Source organism: Lissotriton helveticus, chromosome 3_1, assembly GCF_964261635.1.
Source record: "Lissotriton helveticus chromosome 3_1, aLisHel1.1, whole genome shotgun sequence".
NCBI lineage: Eukaryota > Metazoa > Chordata > Amphibia > Caudata > Salamandridae > Lissotriton > Lissotriton helveticus.
This window is the reverse complement of record NC_136061.1, coordinates 1456671991-1456697073: the sequence shown is the minus strand read 5'-3', so window position 1 is coordinate 1456697073 and position 25083 is coordinate 1456671991.

Genomic DNA, 25083 nt, shown 5'->3' with positions numbered 1-25083 from the left:
CTTTGCACAAGAGGTTGCAACGTTTAATTCAGTTTGTTCTAAAAAAGCAAACCGTGTTTGTATTTGTTGTCAACACACTCACTACACAAGCCAAACACGCAATGTAGCTGGAATGGTATATTTATTTGTAGAAGCACAGTTTAATTTGAGCACACAGCAAATGATATAGAAGCACTGCTTTGCTAAATTAGAGAATAATAAAATGCAAGCTTGAGCTGTACATAGAAAGTTAGAATGTGTTTCTATTCCACAAAAACTTTGAGATTTGAATGTTTACAAAACTATTCTCATACAATGTATACATCCTTTCCAAGCTATTGTGTATATGGAACCTAAGATTTAAAAAAGAACATTGAACCTATAGGGCTACAGAGAGATTTTGATGAGGCACTTATTGTTCTATTAAATGGTGACCCTACTAAGAGCAAACATACATGGCATGAGTTAGTGGATGTTAGGAAAGTCAAAAAAACCATAACATATGCTAGAAAGTAATATTTTTTATACAAATGCTGATGTTCAAGATATCAACAGACACACAATTGATGGACAGAATGCAGAACAAATCTAAACATTCACCCCCAGTCAAGAGATCTGGGTGAAATCCATCATTCTTTTGCTCACCATGCCACCATGACCTTGCTCGATCAAGGATTTTGCAATACCACTTAATGGTGTCTTTTTTGTTCAAGTACCTATTAAGAATTATTTGGGAGGCAAAGGGGACTAAGATTCGCTTCGCAAGCTCCTCGTCTCTGGAATGCCCTCCCCTCTGATCTTCGTCTTTCCCCCTCCTATCTCTCATTTAGGAGAGCCTTGAAGACTTGGTTATTTTCCCAAGCCTACAATTACCTTCTCTCCCTTGCAGTCCTGTCCTCTTCTCGTCCTGATAGCGCCAAGAAACTGTTGGTGAACGTGCGCTGTATAAGTTTCTTTATCATATCATCAGCAGCAGAATACACCACTTCTACTTCTTCTTTGTCATCACCCATAACAGAAAGCCTTGCGGGAACCTTCCTTTTACCTAGCTTTGTTGGCTCATGGTGTGCCTCCCTCTCAGACTGCATTGGTGGGTGCCAATCAAGATCTAGATCATCAAAAGGAAGGAGAGTTGAAGAAGAACTTGTACTAGCACTCCTTGACCTTTTCCTTGCTTGGGATCTGGGAGACAATGGATCATCAGGAGGAGTGGCTTGCTCGGCTGATACCTCCGCATGAATATCGATTTCCCGATGTGCCCCTACTCCTAGAGGAACAAGCATTGTGGGAAGTTGTGCCTCTCCATGCGCCTCTCCATGTTCCTCTACTTCTGCCTCTCCATACGCCTCCCCATGAGCCTCTCCATGTGCCTCTCCATGTGCCTCTACTTGCGCCTCTCCATGCGCCTCTACTTGCACCTCTCCTTGTGCCTCTTCTTGCGCCTCTCCTTGTTGCACCTGTGGTTGTCGTTGTGGCTGTGGTTGAACACTCGTCAGATGAGTTACACCCTACGTTAATTGGATGCTACTTTGCGATGAGTCAACACCAACATCACTGGTCGCTGGTGAAAGAGCAATGAAAGTGGCTGCCTCTGCGGCACTCATGGGCTTGGCCCTAACTTGGCATGGTGGCACTGAGACCAATGAAGCGGAGGTGCTGCTCCCAGCTTGGTCCCCGGTGGACACCGCTGCTGCAGGCATAGTTTTTTTTTCTCCCAAAAAAAGTGTTGGTCGGCACACCAGTCTCCTTGGTAAGTGGCGCCACTTGCTTCTTCTGCTCCTTCTTACTGGCAGTGGCACCTTTCTTGGAGGAGGAGCTACGGCCATCTTTCTTTGGGCCCATCTTCTTCAGGTGTCAGAACAGCAGGACGCAGTTGCATGAGTTTCAGAGTTGTCTGTGGCCACAAGTGACGTCACGTGACGTTGTGCACACACCGCAGCAGGACTTCTTCCTGGCACTACAACAAGTGATGATGATGGGGATGATTCCTGGTTCTCAGTCTTTGTGCACCTAAAAGCAAAGAAAGTCAGAGGAACATCAGTTAAATAAATGTTGCATATGATGTGCTTCAATTAATATTTGCAACTAGTCATTTATTATTATTAAAACGGAAAGACCCAAAATAAAAATTGCAATTCTAATCCAAAATGAATGTTTAAATAAATAGAAGAGAGACCACACAGAGAGAGTTGTTTCATGCACCACTGAGTACCCCTGGGCATAATGGATGAAAGCAAGGCAGACTGGGTGCAGGCCTATAGCACAAAGCACACTGCCTGGCTTCAAAATGGCCCTTAGACCCCGACCCACATGGCCAGGCCCTGGACCAGGCCTCAAAAAAATGGCCCCCACCCACATGGCCAGGCCCTGGACCAGGCCCCAACAACACCCAAAAAATCGAAAGACACACAAAAATCAGCCCAATCCAATGGCATCCATGCTATAAATGATGTTTAAATTCAAGAGAACCCACAGAAAGACTTGGCCCGTGCACCACTGACTACCCCTGGGTCTACTGGCTAGTGTGGCTTTAACACGCATGCCAAAATTACCAAAAACTTCCACATAGATATAACAGTGAGCTATTCAATTCCATGCCATCCATGCCGTAAATGATATTTAAGTTCAACAAAACTCACAGAAACAGTTGTATCATGCACCCATGACTAACCCTGGGTCTACTGGATACTGTGGCTACCCACAAAATATTTTTTTTAAAGTTGTGAAAAAGTTTATAAATTGTAGTTGCAGCAACTGCAATGCCCCAAACAAACAACACCAACTTATTTGTAAAATCTCAACTCCAAAAGTGATCCAAACAAAAAGTCCTCAAATACAAATATCCAGCAGCAGCCACAAAGAGTAATCCTTCCAGCTCCAGATCCAAATGAAAAGTGACCAGGACATGGACAGAGCACTGGGAGGAGCCTGCTGAACAGGAACAGGAAGTTGGAGACTCTGGGGCACTTCTTTCCTCCCAACCCCCCAAAAATGCTCTCCTTGCATGAAAAAGTGCAGCCAAATGTCTATCTGAGGAGTTATTCTGATCCAAATCATCAATTTCAGAAGGTTTATGCTGCCAGTGATAGCTTTCTTGTGCAGAATTGCAATTTTAGCGATTTCGGGAAAGCGAGAGGTTCAAATCTCCCGCCGGAGGAAAGCTGCGCATCTACGTATTCGCTATTGTTTACTCTCGCTATACGTGATCGCGGGCCCTTATGACGTATTCGCGTTCTGAAAGTCTTGCATTGCAAGAGGCCGGGACTCTATGATGTACTTGCGGTCGAATAGTCTTGCGCGATCACGCCATGACGTACTCGCGGTCGAAAAGTCTTGCGCAATCACGCAGCAAGAATGAAAATGGTGCAGCGCACGCAAACCGGGAGGAAAACAACTCGCCGAACTCAGAATCATGGTAAGTCAACACCGCGCGCGAGAGATTGTATTTTTGAAGCACGATCAAGCAAAAAAATCCACCAACTCGCGAATTGCAAATTCTTTGACAATTTTGTCCGATTTGCGGACCGTGAAATTGCCAAAAAATTGCAAGTTCCGCGAGCGGAACGGATTTTCAGCCCTTGCTTAATGCATTCACCAACTCACTCACTCATTGAAACATACACTGAAGCATCCCAAAGAATAATCATACATATACAGACTTTCCCCAAAGACACACTAAAACATTCACTGACACTCTCAGACAAACACTGATATGTACACTAAGACAGCATGAGTTACAATCATACATATACTGATGCATGCATGTACACACTAATACATGCATTGACATGCTCAAACACTCAGTGATACATACACTGAAACACCCCTGGACACACTCATATATGTATTGACACAGACAAGATAGTACACTGATGCATTCACTGAATAACTCATTCCCTCAGGGACACACTCATAGTTAATACTGAGATACCCAGGCACACACTGATGCATTCACTGAGTCACTCAGACACCATACATACATTCAAACACTGCAGGAAACAAGCATGTATATACTGGGGAAGCCAAGCCCTCACTGATACATTCACTAAGTTACTCAGACACTCACATGGATATACACTCAGATACTCCAGGGTACATATCCTGACACATCAAATCAAGTACAGTGATTAATTCACTGACTAACCAGAAAGCAACTCATTTATACACTCAGACAACATGGGACACAGTCATTCGTATACAGACAGATCCACACACATAGTCATATAGTGACTTAGTGATTAAGAAACTCACTCAAACATACACTGAGAACGCCAGTAAACACTCATACATACACTGAAACAGCATATGAAATACAATGATACAATCACTGAATCATTCTCACACTTACTCATACATACACAGAGACACTACAAAACACACTAAAACACATACTAAAAGAGCTAAGCAAGTAAACTGACGTATTTACTGAATCTCTCAGACACTCACTCATTCATACAAGCACACACCCTGGAACACAAATATACATATACAGACACACACACTCATACATTCAGTGACACACTCACACACTCACTGATGCATACACTAAAACACCTTATCACATATTGAATCATACGCATTGACTCACTAAGGCTCACTGGTACACCCATGCACAAGCAAATGCATTCACTGACATACTAATCCACTCACTTATACATGCACTCACACACCCTGGGACACATATATACACACACATTGACATACCAAGGCACGCATTCATGGATTCATTGAGTCACTCAGATAATCACTCATAGATACACTCAGAAACCCCAGTCACTCACTTATACATATTCTGACACATTATAACTCAAGTGATCAATGCCAGCTGCACGACCCCATTACCTAAAACTTGGGCGGAATCCATCATAGTTCCAATTTTTTTTTAAAAAGGGAACCAAAGTAATCCCTTGGTGCTACAGACCTATTTCCTTAATAGACTTGATGATTAAGGTTGTAGGACGGGTTATTTTGGAACGTCTGCAAACCTGGGCAGAAGAAAACTCATTCCTCTCGGACATTCAATATGGGTTTTGAGAAGGCCTGGGGACCATCGAGCAGAGCCTAAATCTGACCTTACTGGTTGGTAAATATGTACGTGTCAAGATAGGCTGCTTTTACTTGGCTTTTGTAGACCTTACTGGGCCCGTCAACTCAGTAAGGCACAATAGGCTCTGGGAGGTCCTTGGAGTAGTCGGGGTTGATCCTCAGATTATTTTCTTTTTAAGGCGCCTGTATAAAGCTGCGTCGGCCAGTGTGCACTTCGAGTTGGCAGGTGAGCTCACTCCTGCTTTTCCCGTTAAGAAGGGGGTGAGGCAAGGTTGTGTCCTGGCCCCCTTCCATTTTTAATTTGTACACCAATGGTATGTGCCAAACACTCCTTAGCAATAATCAAGATTTCCCTACCATGAATGGACGTCCCATGCATGTGCTCCTTTATGCGGATGACGCAGTTGTAATGTCTAGAACCCAAATAGGACTCCAGAAGGTTCTAGATAGCTTTTATGTTTTTATGAAAGATCTGGGGCTTAGTATTAAAATGTCTAAGACCTTCACTATGAGTTGTGGCCCTCGGGGCACAAAGAATGAAAGCTATGTTCATGGATGGCCCAAAATTAGCCCAGACAAAAACTTTTTCCTACTTAGTTTATTTAACCAAAGGGACTTGTGGGTACAAGCTATTCTTGCAAAGAAATTGTCATTTATCAAGACTTCAGCTGCTTTGATGTCATTTTCAAGAAAGTTTAGCAGGAAGCCCCCAGGGCAGCTAACTCAAATCTACAAGACCAAGTGCAAGTGCAAAGCCAACTAATGCAATGCATAGGGCAGGAGTATGGGGTGTTGCTAACACTCTCCCCATACAAATTGTTGAAAATTATTTTTTAAGATACTTACTATTGGAGCTACCTAGCACACCTTCTTTTGCCTGTCACGAAGAATTAGGTCTCTCTTACATCTCAGACCTTATTAATTTAGAATCAGCACTTTTATGACATAGGATCTGGTCAAAGTACCAGCCAAAGCTAAATAGGGAAATCGTATAGGACTGCCTTAAGCTGGAAGGGGTCTTAAAGATCCCCTGAATAAAGTATGTCTGGGATTTTATGAAGGATATCGGGCAGCCAGAATATTTTACTGATCCTACTGCCTTGCAGGAGATTTCCAGAAAGGCCTTAAAAAAAGTGCTGGGCGAATTTTGCAGAGTTGCTGTCCGCAAATTTGTGCGAAATTGCAAAAAAATCGGCGAGTTCACGAAAAAAATTGCGAACTCGCGGATTTGCACAAATAGATAGATTCCCACTGTCTACTGGCTAATCAGTAAGTTCTACCTTGTTGGGTAAATGTATAGTGCTTTTCCACACTACAGCTGCGTAAAGTGCCAGAAGAGTTGTCTCCAGTGACAATGTGTATATTACTATGCCATTGCGCCGAAGGGCGCAGGGGTCACTTGAGTGAGCTGTCCATCATAGTGGGTAAATGGCGGGAAGACGGTGCACAATGCTAGTGTGTGGGCGGGGCCAAACGGGCGGGCCTTCTATGCGAGTTCACATGCCTCTTGTGTTTATAAAAGGTCAGAGACCGATCAGAGCAGCTGATGAGGAGAAAGAAGCTCCTGGTCACAGGAACTGTATGGGGATTGCGCTCGTGAACGTGAAGGATGCAAAGGCCTCTATCCAGCATCACAGCTAATTTTCAACGGTAGATATGGGGAGAAAGCACACCTGCCCAACCTCGACAAAGCTCACGATTGTTTTTGGGCTGATGAATGTGTTACTGAACTTGAGCTTCAACTGGGGCACCTGCTTTATTTATATCTGTAAGGGCTTCCTGTTGAGGTTTAATTTTTGTGACAGGAGCATCGTGCCAGAATGAACCCTGCCCTTCATATTTATCTAAGAAGACGCCACTGGTTTGTGCGATACCACTACTCAACTGCCGAAAGACCGTCCGCGAGCGGATTTGTGAATTTTTCGTCAATTTCGCGAGATTCGCGGATCGCAAAATTGCCGAAAATCTGCAAAATCCACGAGCGGAACGGATTTTGCGCCCAGGCTTACTTAAAAAAGGAGTGTCTTGAATTCTTGGGCATAGTAAGATCATCAGGAGAAGTACTCAAACCCAGTGTAAGGCCACATTAGCTAACCATAACTGCTATAAACTTACAGGCACATGCCTCAATATTGCATTTTGCGATTCCTTAATTGCGAAAAATAAGGAATCGCAATTAAGGAATTGCAAAATGCAATGCATCAAGAAATCACTAAATAAATTGCGATTTCTTAATATTTCTTAATTGCGACTCGCAAATTGTGAGTCGCAATTAAGGAATACCTCCCCATTCATTCCTATGGGCCTAGAGGCCCAAAGGAAAGAATGGGAAGACATTCTCAATTTGCGATTAGCAATTAGCGAATCGCAAATTGAGAATGCGATTTCAAAGTACACCCTGTTGCACCCCTGAAATCAATCTGTGCACATATGTTGTGCACACACTTGCCCTTAGGGCATGTGAGTGCACAACATGAAACTTTGAAAAATCATCAAAAGTGCATTTTTCAAAGTTTTTGCAAATTACCATGAGGTTCATCCTCATGGTAATTTACTCCCATTAATTCCGAAATCGCATTTTTTTCAAGTTTCATGCATTGCATTTAAGGAATCACAAAATGCATTTCCTTAAATGCAATCGCAATTTGAGAATTCGCAAATATTTGCGAATTCTTAAATTGCGAGGGCCTTGACCCTTCATGCATTCCAAAAGCAGATTTTGCAATCGCAAACGGCCAATTTTTGCGATTCGCACCGTTTGCGATCGCAAAATCCTTTGATGCATGTGCATGTTAAAACCCTACCTTACATATGTACCTGGTAGTTTTGACAGATGGTTGTTGACTTTGTTTTGATTGAATATTGTCCACAGACTCGTGAACCACCCACAAACCAATGACTGGTCACGGGAGCTGCCTTTTTGTCCATGTGACAATATTTCTACCCAGTGTGCAATTCATTTGGTTTTATTCTGCAAATTTAACACTGTGTTGAAGAAAGTATGGAGTGTACCATTTTTTAAATCATAGGGATTGCGGCAATGCCACCTGCAATAATTAGACTTCAGATGTTGGAAAACAAATAAATTGTTTGGTGCACAGCTATGTTTCTTAAGAAGGTACTCCACCATAGGAAGGCGTAGTTAACAAATGAAGTTTAACACAACAAGTTTTCTTGATGTATTTCTATGATTTTATGGATGATGTTCTATTAATATCTGATTTCTTAATGTTTTTATAAGACCATCGCTTTAACATTGATAAATATTGTGATAACATTTTAGGGCCCGATTCACAGAATAACTTAAAACAAAATCCTAAAGTTACTACCATTTTGGTATTCACAGAATGCAGTTACTACTTTTGGCATTCACAGAATGAACTTACTACTTTTGGTATTCACAGAATGAACTTTCTACTTTTGGTATTCACTGAATAGACTTACGACGACTAACTTTACGTCCGCACCCGGACTGGAATTTCCGCTTCCGGGCAGGAAATTTCGGCTCTGCGGCGGAAATTACGACTTTGGCCTGGAATTCTCTGCTCTGCGCAGGAATTTCGATTCCGGGCCAGAAATACCGATTACCGGCCGGAAGATACAAACTACGGCAGTTGATCATTTTAGCCAAGGGTAAACACCTGTCCAATTGCCTAGCATCCCCCACCATGGATCAGCTGACGCACTGAAGCCAATCACAGCCAATAGCTCCATTTTGCCATGATGAATGTTGCAATTGCCTACCATCCCCCACCACGCTCCAGCTGAAGCCAATTAACACTAATTGACCAGCACCACAAAACACATAAAATCAGCACACATTGAAGGAACAGGTTTGGCCACAACACTCACATTGCCAGAGAAAAATGGATCCAATGAGGAGAAAGAAGAACTTTACTGCAGAGGAGACCACCATGCTTGTGGAGTTCATAGTGAGGCACCACAAACGTCTATATGGACTCCCTCCCTACTGCACCAGTGGGACACAGAATGCAGCCCTATGGCAGCAATTAGCCAAAGCTGTCACAGCGGTGTGGAAGGAGAGGTGCACAGTACAGGATATCAAGAAGAAGTGGCAGGATGAAAGGCAGAGGGTGAAGGCGAAGTACTCCAGAATTGAATTAAGCAGGGTCCTCCCTGCTGCATACCCTGGACCCTGCATCGGTCTCAACCCACTGGAGGAGGATGTCCTTATCACACTACACCCCCACTTGGTCCATGGGCTGCCTGTCAGTGACATCCGCTACGTTGGACCAGGTAAATGGGATGAAAAGAAAAAGGGCATGAAAAGATTGTCTGTGTTACACTGTAATTGTGAGTAAGGAACTTGTCTAAAGTTTATATAAAAATATAGTCAGTCAGAGACTCATGTGTCACCCTCTGTATGTAGCACCACAAGTCCCAGTATCCTTTGCATTAGATATGGCAAAGCCCTCCGCCCCTTTTGAAAACATGGGCACAGTACTGCTGCCGTACATACACAACCCTGCTAAGTATCAATTGACAAATATTAGCAGGGATGCGCCAGTACCAATGCGACATGCAAATAAACCCTTGCGCAACCACGGATGCTTCGCATTTACATTGCAGTGCAGTGAGGCGCAAGGATAGACAGATGTGTGTTGCATCTGATGGCATTAGGGGGGTGCTTTGCTGGAGTTGTGTTGCAAGTGCGATGCAACTCCAACAATGTCCATGGACTGCCCATACCTAACGTGCTGCGCCACTCCGCTTCAAGCAGCCATAAGGTTGCATCGCAGCGGCCTCTGAAAAGTGACTCCGTGAAATCTTGTAGATTTCACTGTATCACTTTTATGATGCATATCCCAAAAGAAAGCCCACCCTGCCTACATCAAAGCTGGGGCAGGTTCAATGTTGCGCAGGTCTTCCCAACATGACGCTTCACCATAGATGCGTCACGTTGCGAATAATTCAAAATGTGTCATCTGTTATACACCACCGCTGTGTCACAGAAGTGATGCAACAGCAGTGTAAATCTTCATCAAGGGGCTTGTAAACCTGCCAAAAAGTATCCAAGAAGTAAATCACCCTGTGCCAGCCTAAATCACAAAGCAGAAGGTGAGAGAATCATCAGATCTAAATATGTCTATAACATATTCTGTTGTTCATTTCCCACTCTGCCACGCCATTACATCCCCAACACACCACTGCTCCTACCTGCCACATCTGCGGCAGTACTACACAACACTGTTAGCATGCAGGAGATATGGGGAAAGCCCTGAAAAGTTCCACAAGCACATTTCCCATTTGGTTACCTTTCTCTCTTCTCACCCATTGACACATTCAGCAAGAGCGCAGACATCTGCAGTAGCAGAGGTCCCTGCATCTACTGGGAGGAATCGACAATGTCCAGAGCAAAGCATTACAACCTCACTAACAGGTAAGTCAAACTGTCCAGGACATGGTCAAAATGCATACATTGTCAGGAGACGACAGAGGGACATATAGTGTCCACCCATGAAAGTCAACAAGAGATGAAAAATGTGCATCATTACAATTGGAGTTGTCAAGACTTTCACCTTTAGCATATGAGATTTGTGGACAGCGAAAGACAAAATATAACATGTCTTGGCTCATCATACCTTTGTAATGGTGGCACATAACATGTATTTTACCACCAGTCCTCAGACCTGGGAATCCAATCCTGTAATCGAGTGCCACAACTAGTCAAAAGGGTGTCCCCACTATATAGTAATAGTGTCTGTAGACCTAATCAAGAAATCCTACTTGCACAAATATGGTAATGATGAACAAGCAGTGAGATATCAGTCTCATTAGTATTGACAATGCATCCACTGTCCAACTCCAAAGCTTTCCAATATACATTAAATTGCACAGTCCACACAGCTGGTCATGTACTTCTTACATTGGATGGATTATTTGCTGTGCATCAACATAACACAATAGTGGGCCTTACCTCTGTATTCGTAGGTATGTCATTGTGATATAGGTTGCATCTAGGTAGTGGGCCCATTCCAAGTCATATGTGGGATCACTCATGACATTATGTATAACACACTTCTGCAATGGTGGTGCCCACAACTGCTTGTGCTCATCCTTTGTGGCAGAAATTGAGTGCATCACATGTGGCTGCAGAAATGTAAAGTTGGAAAACACACTTGTCATTGTAGGTATAATGCGGTCCTCCCAGAATCAAAGACACACACTGACTTCTGCTACAAGGTTGGAGGTGACATCTGTTCAGCGACCACACACTGTTCCAGTGCTGGGCCAAGGTAAGTCAACCCTAGAATAATTCTGGGAGAATGCTCATTAATTGGGCCTTTCACCTCCACCGTATGTTGTATGTGTTGTACAACACTGTTGTCCTGCATCACAATATGCTCACATATGGTATTTGAACACATGGCAGATCAGAACCTGGTGGCAAATGAGAGGATGACACAAAATGTATGCCAAGTGAGTGCAGAATGGACATACAATAGAACAATGTGTCATATTAACTGACCAAAACACAACAGGCTTGCAATTCAATGATAGGATAAATCCCTAGCAAAATATACATGGTTAAATCATAATGAAATTGGTATAGCTGAGGCACACACTGATGCCAGTTGTGTACCTTTGAGAAGGGTGTAAGGACTGCTAAGGTGAATCTTCATGCAGTTACACATGCAAAATAACTTGGCTGAAGGGCAACACGATAATCCAGTGCAGGCGGGAAGCCTCAAAGCTTCTCAGCTCATCCGCAATGTGTGATCATAACCAAATGTTGTTTTCTGCTTGTCTCCTCTTCTACCGTTTTCACATGTATAGTTGAGTGTTTGACATATGAGGTTTGGATGTCTGCTGTACAAGACACCATTCGTTGTCAGATAAGTAGTACCATGATGCTGGAAATAGAGTATGGGAACAGAGGACACTCAAAGGATGGACATAAGAAATCTGTGTTATCTAATTCCAGAATGAGCTGTGTGACCTCATGGGTAGGGAAGCACAAATGAGAAACATTATGTCCCTGACTACTGCACATCTCACACATGAACTCCCTTCTGACTTGTGAACAGATAACATTACACTCATGAAAAATGTTAGTCTAAAATGTAAAGGTGAAATCAGTGTAATACGGAGCAGTCCGGGTCATTTATCCCCTTACTTGAAGTATCAGTAACCTTCTCATACAAGTTTGTCAGTTGATGTGTAATCTTATTGATGTCAGTGCTGCATGGAGGTAACAGCAGGCAAATGCTGCTTGAGAGCAGAGGCTCACATGTAAAGTCCATGAGGTAAACATGGTGCACATTGTCCTGGATTATCCGCAAATGGTTATTGAGAATGACATGTTGGCTCATAGCTACCATCTGTTGTACTAAAATATGGACATTTATGTCTCATCACAGCTGCTGACAGAATGATATCACTGCAGCGGACAACATCCCGGGTGATGCATGACATCCTGGCTGCGGCAGTGAAACCCTCGCGCACCTGTCCTTCAGGTAATTCTGGCATGAGGTGTGTCACTAGCTTAGATCACTAAGCCATGACAGAGATAGAGATCCCCTTCTGCATAGAAACAACAGTTGTTGTTTACAAAGTGAAATCAAAATCAGGAGTGTCACATGTGCCTGTCTGTCAATTGGTGATGCATCATTGAGAATGTTGTCTCTACCCTCTACAGCTATGTCTACAACATCTATGAGGAGACAGGTTCAGCAGGTTACACCAGAGGGGAACGCGAAGGGACAGAAAGTTGTGGCTGGAGCTGGTGATTTTACTAGTATTATGTACATCTCCGTGTAACACCTCAGTGCTATGGTGTGAGCGGTCATTTGTGGTGGTACCCTAAACAGGTCACATGATCCTCATCTGCTGATGCAAAATACAGTTAATACAACCCTGGTGTTGCATCACATGTAATACTAGGTAAATCAATAATAAGGTTACAACCTCTGTGTTCCAGATGATGATGGGGAAGAGGATGACAGACCTACGACCAGTGCTGGCCTACAGGGAATCAGAGGGGAGAATCCCCTGATCCTCCAGGCTGGTATGTTGGCTGCAAGTCATGCTCAAGAGGAGGAGGAAGTTCCTTAGGACGTTGACTTTGTGGATGATGAAGACTACATGTCCATCCACTCTGTGGATGACGATTCTGATGTCACGGCATTTCATCCTCCGCCAAGCAATGTTCATAAGCCTCCTCCAAAATAACAATTCCCTGTCCTCAGCATAGATCAAACCAGCTACCGCTCCCACGCATCCCAACACAGACATCATTCCCTCACCGCCCTCACGTCCAGGACCGACATAGTGGTTCCCCTACCCACTCTTCCCTACACAGTGTATCCCTGCCATCCTCTCTACCATCTGTGGGAAGTACCAGCCATGTTGTGGTGCAGGTATCCCCTGTGCACAATTCTCCTGCCCAAAGCCGTCCACCTGCCACCCTCCCTGGTGTTGGACCTGCTCATCCCATCCATGGATGGCAGACAACTGCAGAGAGGGCCTGCACCTGGCTATGGTGGCCAGCAGGAGCAGGACTTCTTCCCACAGCAGGCAGATGTGAGGAAGGAGATTTGTGCCATAGGGGCTACCCTGTCAGACATGTCTGGTTCCCTGCAGGACATGGTCCAATTCCCTCAGGTGGTGGACAGGGCGAGCCAAGCTTTGGATAGGATGGATAGAACTTGGCAGGACATGTCCAGGAATATGAGAGACCTGATATCCATTTAAAGGGAAGAGAGTGCAAGACACCATGCCTTGGCCATGAAGATGCTGGAGGGCATCCTGAAAGTGATCCAAAGGCTCCCTTCACGGTCACCGCAGGTAGGGAAGCCGTCATATCTGCCTGCAGGACAGCACATCCATACACTTGTACCACCAACTGCACAGCATCACAGCAAAGTTACACATCCACACCGGCACCCTGAACAGGCATCCCCATCACCTCCACTTCCACAATCACCCCCTGTACAGTCACTCCCACCACCTGCACAACCACCCCGACCCCCTGAACGGTTACCCGTACCACCTCCACTACAACAATCACCCCCTGTACAGTCACTCCCACCACCTGCACAGCCACCCCACCCCCTGAACGGTCACCCCGACCACCTCCACAACCACAATCACCCCGTATACATTCACTCCCACCACCTGCACAACCATCCCCACCCCCTGAACGGTCACCTCACCACCTCCACAACCAAAATCAACCCTGTACAGTCACTCCCACCACATGCACAACCAGCCCTTGTCCAGGCACAGACACCAAATGTGCAGACACCATCTGCCCCTGCACATGTAGATCACCCTGTGCAACACCCACATACACGTAGGCGACAAGCTCAACCTGACCCCTCACAGTGATCACCCCCACAAAATTGCGAAGTCACAAGCACGATCGCCAGTGACAAGGGGCCTGAGACAAACTGACCACACGAATATGTTATTAGAAAAAATAAAGATCTACAAAAATAATATTCTGTTGTGTATCATGTCCTGTATATCGATGTAGGTATGTGTGTGTGTGTGAGACAGTCACACGTGTTACCCATCATTGCAACAAGCTATTATGTGCATAGCAGATGACTCACAAAATATGGGTCCATATTCGGAATCAGACATTAAAAATATAGTCAAACAAGTTAAACTAAGTAGAATTCCTCAAAGATATTTATGTAGGAACAGAAAATAACCATCCGTTTGGAAGGGAGATGATCTTAAGGCAGAAGGAGAAGGGAACTTGGATTGAGGTGCGGCAAAAAAGATATTATACATCAGGGAGCGTCAGGGAAACCAGTCTATTTACAAGGGGAAAATGAAATTGTTGTCCAAAACAACAACTCAGTCAAAAAGTCAAGTATCCTTCTGGTCATCCTCCAGGACCACAATGTCCAGATCCTCAGTGTCCGATGCAGGCACACGGCTGGCTGGTGAAGGAACAGTCACCACATGGGATCGTGACACACGAGGAGTACAGGGGGAACAGTGTGGGGCACAGGACAGGGGGAGACATTGACGGTGGTATGGGAAGGGATTTGGGAGACAAGAGATGACATGGCTGAGGCCATGTAATTAACGCTGGTGGTGAGGTTGTATGAAAAGAAAACAAGAGCCCTGCCTACTGGTTTGAAATGGGGTCCAGCACTGGGATCCGCAAATATTTTCGGAGCCAACTCTGTCTTCTAGAGCCACATTAAGGAGCAAAACATCAGATGCTTTTTAAATGAGCATTTATAATTTATTAAATCTTCAAAATCTCATAGGTAGATATAGCAAAAATAGATCCATCTTTACACATAGTTACTCACAATAAAAACAGTCCCACACTACCCACATCCTATTCAAACACACACTCTGGGCACATTCATACAACCATTCTTTCAGGGTTCAAAATACCTGTGCTCACACTACTGCATAGACGCCATAACGTGAATTGAAAAAATATGTACAACAATTCATAAAATTAACCAATGCTGGACAACTCAAAATGATGGAATGGATTGATGATGTAAAAAACAATCCTGTAGCCAGCAGGAATCACGCTGGTGGTGAGTTGTCCAGAGATCGCACAATGTCTGCTTGCATCGTGTGTATCTCCAGACACATTTGTAGCATGATGCGAGCGGACATGTCTGGTTAACCCTCACACATCCAACACAAGTCCCCTGGCACAGCCACAGGAGGGGCCCGGAGGGGACAGGAGGGGTGTGCTGCCTCAGGTCCAGAGCAGATGTTGTTTTCGGGTAGGTGGCTATGAGGAGGGGGACAGGTTGCAGGGGATGCAGCTGGAGCCCCCGATGGCAAGGGGGACTCTGGAGGTAGGGAGGGGCTGATCACAGGCCCGGATTGAGTGTTGGCCTGCCCAGGGGACACCTCTTCAGGTCCCACTGGTGAAGAGTGTGGGGGAGAGTAGCTCTCCACCACATCATGATCAGAGGTGTTGGCTCCTTCCCCCCACCTTCAATGTCCACAGCCTCCACCCGGGACGTAGCACCAGAGTGGTGTTCTTCCTCATTCAGGGTGGGTGCAATCCCCTTGCCTCCTGGTGTTGAGGCTCCCTCCTCCTCCTCTTCTTCCTCGCTGGTGGAAAGAGTGTGTAGCTGCCGGCGCACTGATGTCTTCCTGCTTCAGACCTGTTCCTGCAGTTCTTCTATATCACCAGCTGTGCCTACTGAAATGTAAGCAAAATCCTAATGTGGTGGGTGTTTCATGCAGGACGAGACACATTTATAGATGAGCCAAGGTCAGAATTTGTTTTCCTCTGATCACACTCTACAGTTGTCAGGGGCAGATTTACGACTTCTGCTCAGCAGAGATGCACCAGGAGAGTAGCGACGCATCTACCCACCCATGTGCCACCACTGATGCCCCGCATTTACAATGCGGGGCAACACGGATGGGCAGATGCGTGACGCATCCCCGGCAGAAATGCAGTGCATTGCTGGAGTTGCGTCACAAGCGTGAAGCAGCTCCAGCTAGTCTAGGGGGTGCCCTATCTCTAACATGCTGCATCAATCCTTAATTTTAATTTAATTTAATTTAATTGTGGGTTTATATAGCGCTAGGAATCGACTCCCGGAGGAGTATCTCCACGCTTCGACCGCTGGGGAACCCGTCCTGGCTCACCCTGAGAGATGGTCCCAGATGGGTATCTCTAAGGTGCGACCAAGCATCCCCGGCGATCTGGGGGGGCCGTTGTGAAGATGAGGCAAGCTGATGCCCAGAGTTGCCGCGTGTGGTCTCTGACTAGAGTAGGCACCGAGGCGAGAATTATCGAGTCCGCTGACCTTGGTCCACGACCCTGCCGCGTCGGGAATCGAACCCTGGTCCCGGGCCATTCTCTGCTTACGGGTCTGCCGCCTCTAACCAGTGAGCCACACTTCTCCAGGCACAGGGTCTTGACGCAGCATGGCCCTAAAAGTGACTGAGTGAAACTTTTAGGAGGCATTCCTGCGCTGGAACGCCCCGGTGCCAGAATGCCTACATGTGGCGCAGGGCTTTTCAACGTGATGCATCTCACAGACGCGTCACATTGTAATTACCCCGCAGCATGGCGCTGGCTTTGCGCCGCCGCTGCATCACAAAAGTGATGCAATGGCAGTGTAAAAGAGACGCAAGGGGCTTGTAAATCTGCCCCTCAGTGTTTATGAACTTACATTACATGTATGTGCACTGTCATTTACTTAATTGAGTCTGACATGGACATCTCATGTGTATTTTTGTGGCTTACACAGCTGTATTGGCCAACCCTCAACCTTGGCATTCTTGTGATGTGTGTGTCCTGTCGCTGCTACATGTGCCAGTTCCAAAACCAGTCCACCAAAGGAGAACACGAAGAGTCCAGATTTAATTGAATTTGGCCATTGATATGGAGTTGCAGCTATTTAACGTCTGGACAAGTGTTATCTGCTTTGTAGCATTGTATGGGACAAGACAAATGCCGAATGTGGGTCACACATCCACATACAGTCTGGGCTACTTATCTAGCTACATTGTGAGTCTAGCCTTTTGCCGTCCCCACACATTGTCGCACAATCCAGTGCCACATATTGGCTTTGTTGACTTAAAAGGTAGTGCAGTACACCAGTGAACAGTGGTGGGTCGTTGTGACAGCTACCTGTACATGTGAAATGTCATACATGCCACTGAGGGTGAGATTTCTGTCAGTGGACACACCTTGCAAATTTAGGAACACTTAAGAGTGATGCAAGGATCTGAAAGTCTGTCTTGACTCCATGGCATCTGTCTCAATTGGTACCCAAACTCTACAAATGCAAAGCAAGTCACAGCATCCAATACCCTTTGGCCTGCCATGCACACACTGGACAGTGCCTGTACCATTGCTCATCCAATGCACACATCAGTTATGATTTCCTTGGTTCAATGGTAGTGGTGCTGGCTGAGCAGACTTCAATATGAATGCACAAGTGTGGCTCATTTACCCACTTAATAATGTTAAGTGTACACTTGCACCACTAGTGTGATTCCAGTTTTGTTTTTGTTGGTTGCTCCTTGGGTGTGCACTCCATCGTACACATAATAGTTATATTGAAAAGCGTTCCCCTGAATTGGGGAACGGCCCCTGGTCACAGCTGTGTCCCTGGTTGGGGTTCAATTGTTCGATCCTTGGTTTATACTCAAAAAATTAAGCTAGCCATCTGCTATTTCATTAGTTGTCTTCAGTAGTTCTTTATTTTCACGATTAGAGTTGATATTCATTCTAATTACTTATTATTTCAATATCCCAATACATGTTGCTTCTTTTTCCAATGCATTTCGGCTTCTCATAGCCTTCATCAGGGAACATGTATTTCGGGATGTATTCAAAATCATGTCCCATTCACCGTGTTCGTGATGAAAGTCATTTACCCAGTTGTCATGAAGAAACCACAACTCCCAAAATGCACTCGGCCCTGTACAGTCCATATGCCACAGTGTGCTTTTTTTATTCTTGGTGACTGCTGCAATGGACACGGAATTGATGAATGGAGGCATGAGACACACAATGGTATAGCACTGTTTCACTCACATCATACTCCCAAACACATTTTGCATATGATGTGCTTACTAGGTCTCTGCTGCTCATGCTCCTCCAGCTGAGCATAGAGGGTTGGCCAAGCTGCTCGCAGGACCCTCCTGTACAGTGGGGAGAGGCGAGGACGATGCACATGTTGCTGGGAAGACAGGCCCACCAGCTCCATAGCCTTGTTGTGGGACCAGCGTTTTAGGTCCTCCCAGCGCTTGCGGCATGCCCTAGCTCTCCTGGTGTAGACTCTGCACTGCAGCGCTCACCTTTGTTGGCCCATAGCCTGGACTGGGCTGCAGTGCTCAGCTGGTACTCAGGGTCCCCATATAGCTGAGGAAATTTGTCCAGCACCCCTCTACCAAAATGTTTAATTCCCTTTCTGTGAAAGGTGGTGCTCTCTCTTCATACTCCTCAGCCATTTGGGGGGAAATAAGTGTGATGATAGCAGCAGGATGTTTGAGGATCTGATCAGTGATAGAGGATGACTCAGAATGAAGACAAAATGGCTGCCAACTACTTCCTGTGATGTATTTCCTGTCTCCCACTTCCTGTATAACATTGACTGTATGAAATGATGTGTTCCGATTTATTTTCGGAGGTTACTGCCCGAAAATGTAGTTTCCGGTTCCGGAGCGTTGGGTCCGCGCACGCGCATTACGCTTCTAAACCGGAAATTACGTTTTTGGGCCGTAACCTCTGAAAATGACCCGAACATATAATTTCATACAGAACATTTTATACAGGGAGTGAGAGACAGGATATACATCACAGGAACTAGTAGGCAGCCATTTTGTATTAATGTTGATCCATCCACAATCAGTAATCATATCCACTGCCATGCTGCTTTTCTGTTGTTGTAAAGACTGAAATTACAGTGCAGTTGGGAATCAGGAATATGTAGCAAAAGGTGAAACAGACCATTTAATGACATTGATGTACGGACAGGGGGCTGACACAACATCAAACCCCAGTTTCATTTTCTCCTACTTTGCATTATGGTACATGTTGTCCATATTGAGTGCTCATTATCAGAGTTGTGTGATGTGTTACGTAACATTGGGGTGGAGCAGTGTGGATGTATCACAGACAAATGGGGGCAGATTTACAAGCCTGTATGCCAGATTTGCGCCACCGTTGCGTCACTTTTGTGACGCAGCGGTGGCGCAAAGCCAGGGAAATGCTGCGGGGTATCTACAACATGACGCATCTGGGAGATGTGTCACGTTGTAAAGCCCTGCACCACATGTGGGTGTTCCGGCATGGGGGGGGGGGGCTTTCCGGCGCAGGAACGCCTCCTAAAAGTGGCTGAGAGAAATCTACAAGATTTCACTCAGTCACTTTTCTAGCCATGCTGCGTCAAAACCCTGCACCTGCTTGAAGCTGGTATAAGGATTGACGTAGCATGTTAGGCATAGGGTCACACCGAGCCTTGCTGGAGCTGCGTCGCGCTTGTGACGCGACTCCAGCAATGCATCACACTTACGGCAGCAGATGTGTCACACATCTGTCTATTCTTGTGCCATGGTGTGCCGCATTGTAAATGTGGCGCATCCATGGTGGCGCAAGAGGTGTCTGCCGTGACACACAATAACTGGTGCATCCCTGCTGATATGTAGGGATGTGCCAGTTATTGTAAATCTTCCCCATGGTGCCTGATTCACCCATGACATCATCACTCACGTTCTGGGCCCATCATTTGTGGGGGAGTCAAATCTGGTGAGGTCACAAGCCTGAGTATGCAATGGTTATGGCCTTTTGTGATTACGTGACCCATCCTCATGAGGTCCAAGTAGGTCTCTCAGGACATGTATTGTTTGTCATCAGTGTGAATAGTTGATTTTATGGACAACCACTACGCTGTTCGCTGACATGGGCACATGACCTGAGGCACACTCCACCTTTTGACTACTGTCAGCAGCTGTGATTTACATGCAGTTAGTGTGGCTTGCAAAGTCGTCTCAGGGTGGAATTTATTGACACAGTCGTGTCTATCCAAGTTTCATCATTGACAACAGACAGCAAACCACATTTTGTCCATGACACTACAGGTTGCTCATGTGAAAAACGTGGCAATGAGCTGATCACGGACTTGCATGCCCTGACGTTGGTTATGCGCAATGGCCCGGTTTCCCAGATTCAGAGCTAGCCAAGGTTCCAGAGGTATGTGTAAGCCATGCGTTAAAGCCATGTTGTGCAAAACACAACAGGCTAATATGATCTTGCACATGACTTTTGGGGAGTACAGCAGCACACACCCTGTACGGCCGAGACATCTGAATTGCGACTTCAACCGACCAAAAGTGCCCTCTATGATGGCTCGAGTCCGTATGTGTGCCCTATTGTACCTACACTGAGGTACAGTGATTGAACACCTGTAAGGGGTGAGGAGATGTGGGGAGAGTGCATACCCAGCGTCGCCTGAGGAGGTAAGAAAGGGCAGTTGTTTACATTTCCCTCTTTGACTTGCACAGGACATGATCTATACATTGGTACATGCAGTGTCTGTTGGGCCATGATTTGTAATGTACAATGGTTAATATTGGGGGGGCATTCAGGCATTTCAATGACACAAATCACTCATTTTTAGTGCTTGGTACTTACCCAGTAGCCACATGTTGCCAAATTCTCCAGCAGCCATCCGCCGGGCAAGAGGTGACATGCGGAATATGAAGCTGACATGGGTACTGCCTGGGAACACTGCATGCACATTAATGAACCTCTCACTGGCATCACAGACATCTTGCACATTGATGGAATACCATCTGTGTCTGTTGCAGAAGATGTGTGCAATGTGGCGGGGTGGCTGAAGGGCCACATGGGTACCACCAATTGCACCCAGCACACGTGGAAATTGTGCAAAGAGATAGAAATCTCTTGCTGCCCTTTGTCTCGTGGCCAATGTATGTGGCATTTGTATGTGGTTGGGGGCTCTAGCTGGAATGCGTCTCAGTACCTTATGCAGGCACCGCGACTGGCTCGCCTGGGAAATGCCCACATGGTCACATGTAACCCTTTGGAAAGACCCAGTGGCAAAGAAATGGAGAGCAGAAAGGATCTTGAGATATGCTGGTATTGCATGTGAGCAGCAGGTCACAGAGTCAGTTCCTGCTCCCACTCACATACCATATCCAAAATGACTTCTGTAGGGAAACGGTACCTGGCCCTTACATCTTGGCTGGACATTCCAAGTAGGTTGATACTCTGTCTGAATTTTATTTTGTGAAAACCAAAAGTAGTAGGTTCATTCTGTGAATGCCAAAATGATAGTAACTTTAGGACTTTGTCTTAAGTTCATTCTGTGAATAGGGCCCTTACTGTTTTTCTTTTTTATGTGCTTTTATGACTGTTAAAAAATCATTCGAATAAAGATTTCCTTGACTTGACTTGACTTGATACATGCAAAAACACACTGATACTTTCACTAACTCATTCAGACACTCACTCATACATTCATTCAGACACCCCAACACTTTCTCATACATCCACTGACACACCCGCACAGACACTTTAACACCACATATACTAAAAAGAAATCAAAGCTCTTTTTTGATTTCTTGGTAAGGTTCTAAAAATAATCTTTTTTTATGCTTTAAAAAAAAGAATGAATGTTACCAAAAAACATGGTACACAACTATTTGAAAACTAGTTACATGTAAACGAACTTGTTATGAAGCTCCAAAATAGAGCAGAGAAATGTAGATGTTAAAATCCATGTAAAAAATTATTAACACGATGACTGTTAACTGCATCCAAACACTCAGCAACATATATCGCATTCATTCCAACCGGCATATGACACTGTAAACAATAGATTATCATATGCCCCAAATTTGGACACACAGTTGCCACTGTTTTTGTCACTGACGTGAATGGTGCTGGTATAGTTGCTGAAGAACTAGAGAAATGAGCAGCAGCTTTCTTCTCTTTGACCATCCTCTGGTAGGCTCTCTCATGGATGGTCTTTAAATGCTTCCACATAGAGGATGTCTCTTGAATGTACTGTTTACTGGTCCCTCTTGAAAGTTCTTTTAAACATCTGCTGCATTTAACTATTTTTGCAGTTACTTTTTATTGCCAAGTGGTACACTAAAGAAACGCCAAAGTTCACTCTCCTCCATACGTGGTGTTGCTTGCTCTTCTCCCTTCTCCTCTTCTAGAAGAACAGGATCTTCTTCTAGAGCAGATAATGATGCTACAGCCATTGCCACAATAGACATATGATAGTTTATACATAAAACAACAGAAATGTCAGTGTATGTCCTCGTTCTGTCTCCTATTTCAGAAATAACCGATGTTGAGGGGTGTGGTCCCTATGTGGCCAATGACATGAGGAGATTTTGCTCTGCATGCATGTGAATCCGCTGTGCCCTTGGGCAGATTTGCAAGGCTGCAAAATGCATATCTCCTATAAATTATTCCAAAATAAAAAATCCAATCTGATATTTTTGTCCTCCATTATGTCCTCTCTACTTTCAAAAACCAAAGTAGTGTTCTAGAAAAATAGATTTTAATTTTCAAAAATGTTGCTGAATCCGCTGTTTGGAAACACCGGATACATCAAGATCACCTGATTGGACAGGAAAACGATAGAGCTCTTGCCCGCTAGTGTGTATTTTGGTACCACGAAGGAAATGTGGATCTCCGATAAAGTGGAAAAAAAAACTTTTCTTGCAAAATTAGTTAATGGGTGCAAGAGTGACTGTATGGGTGAAGTAGTGCTTTTGTGACTGTCTGTATGGGTGAGTAGAAGTGTGAATGCTCTATGGATTAGTGAATGGGTGTGTTAGTGCTTGTAAGAGTGTGCGAATGGGTGTGTGAGTGGTTGTGTGGGTGTGGGAGTGGGGTTATTAGAGGTTGTATGAGGTGTGAGTGGGTGTGTGAGTGGTTCTGTGGATGATGTCATCAGTAATGTCATTTTAATTGTCGTCATTGATGTGTCATGAGTGATTTAATATCTGAGGTCATAAGAAATGAATGCTTTGCGGGGGCGTAAATTATAGTTAGCTCAGGTACTATAACTGCTGAATATATATATATTGACGTATACTCTTATCTGGCAAATACTTACACTTTTGTTGTAAAGGCATGCATGGTAAAAACATATGCGTAGTAAAGACTTGCCTAGTAAAGACATGCCCGGTAAACGTATATGCATGGCAATGGAAGAGATGTAAAAATATTACGTGGTAGCGACCACATTGTAAAGGTTGTTTCTCGTTTTACAGTTCTACTTTAGTGTGTGGCACAATAAGTTGTGTTTTCCACTAGTAGTGTTTAATTTACAGGCCCTGGGTACATGTAGTACCATTTTCTAGGGGCATATAAGAAAATTAAACATGCTGACAAAAATGATTTCAGATAAACAAGGGACTGAAGTTTAGGGGAATACCATGCCAAGGAGGTCACGTCTAACAGTATGTACCCAAGAGGGAACTATGCTCGCCATTTGCCTCCCTCTCAAAGTTTGACACGTTCAAGAAAATTGGGAGGGGTAGCCACTGCTTTTCGGCAGGCACACCAAGGGGGGTGGAACACACTGTCCCTGGATATTTGAGCTTTGGCATATTAAGAAAGCATTGAGTATTAGGTTATTTTAAAAAGTATTATTGCATTAACTTATTGTCCCAAAAAACCGACTAGTGAACTTTCAGTCTGTAATTAATGATAACATAACATTGCACATACTTTCCATATTGGTTCTGCATTGCTAAAGATGCTCTACATTTCGAGCTCTGATAGTGGTGTTTAGATTTGCTCACTCCATACAACCTGGTAGAGCTCTCTTCACGCCTTAACGAGAAGACAATAACAATAATCACGCAAAGCATTGTGTGCCTTTCCGTGTCATGCTATTTCTCGGATACTGTAGCATCTTCACTAATAAATGCACAACGTTTCCCTAAGTGAGCTTTCCTGCTGCTGCTCCCACAGATTTTCTAAACGCGCTCAAAGATTATCTTCCGCACAGCCACACTGCTGTCATGGAGCATTATCTCGTTAGCCGAGCTGGACCACCGGGCAATAAAACGAAATGAAATTACAACTGTAACCCTGGAGGCTGGCGAGCATGAGGCAGATTTACAGCAGTGCGACTGACACTGAACATTTTATGGCGCACAACTGCCTATCCCAGCGCTAATTAATCACAAAGCTGTTTCCCACTTTGGTGTTTGTTTCTCATGTGATTGGATTCTGCGCGCAGGGTGCTCTCCTGGGCTTCCCATTTTAGAGGGCCGCTGATGTATTTATGCCTTTGAATTGTCTACTGTTTCACCGTTGCTGCGTCTGCAGCTCGTCAAGAAAGAAGATGGATGTGCAATTTTATTTACCATCATTATTTTATTTACTTATATTTTTGGACTTGCATTTATTTTGGCAAGAACGAGGTGTAAATTTAAGTAACAAGTTGCAGTAATTTTCAACGGTGGCATAACAACTGGGCAATTGGTAGTTATCGAATTCGAGGGGGCACTGGGAAGTTGAGTGGATGGTTTTACAGCCATCACATCTGTAAGTAACATTACTGTTCTAGTGAGGAGAGCGAT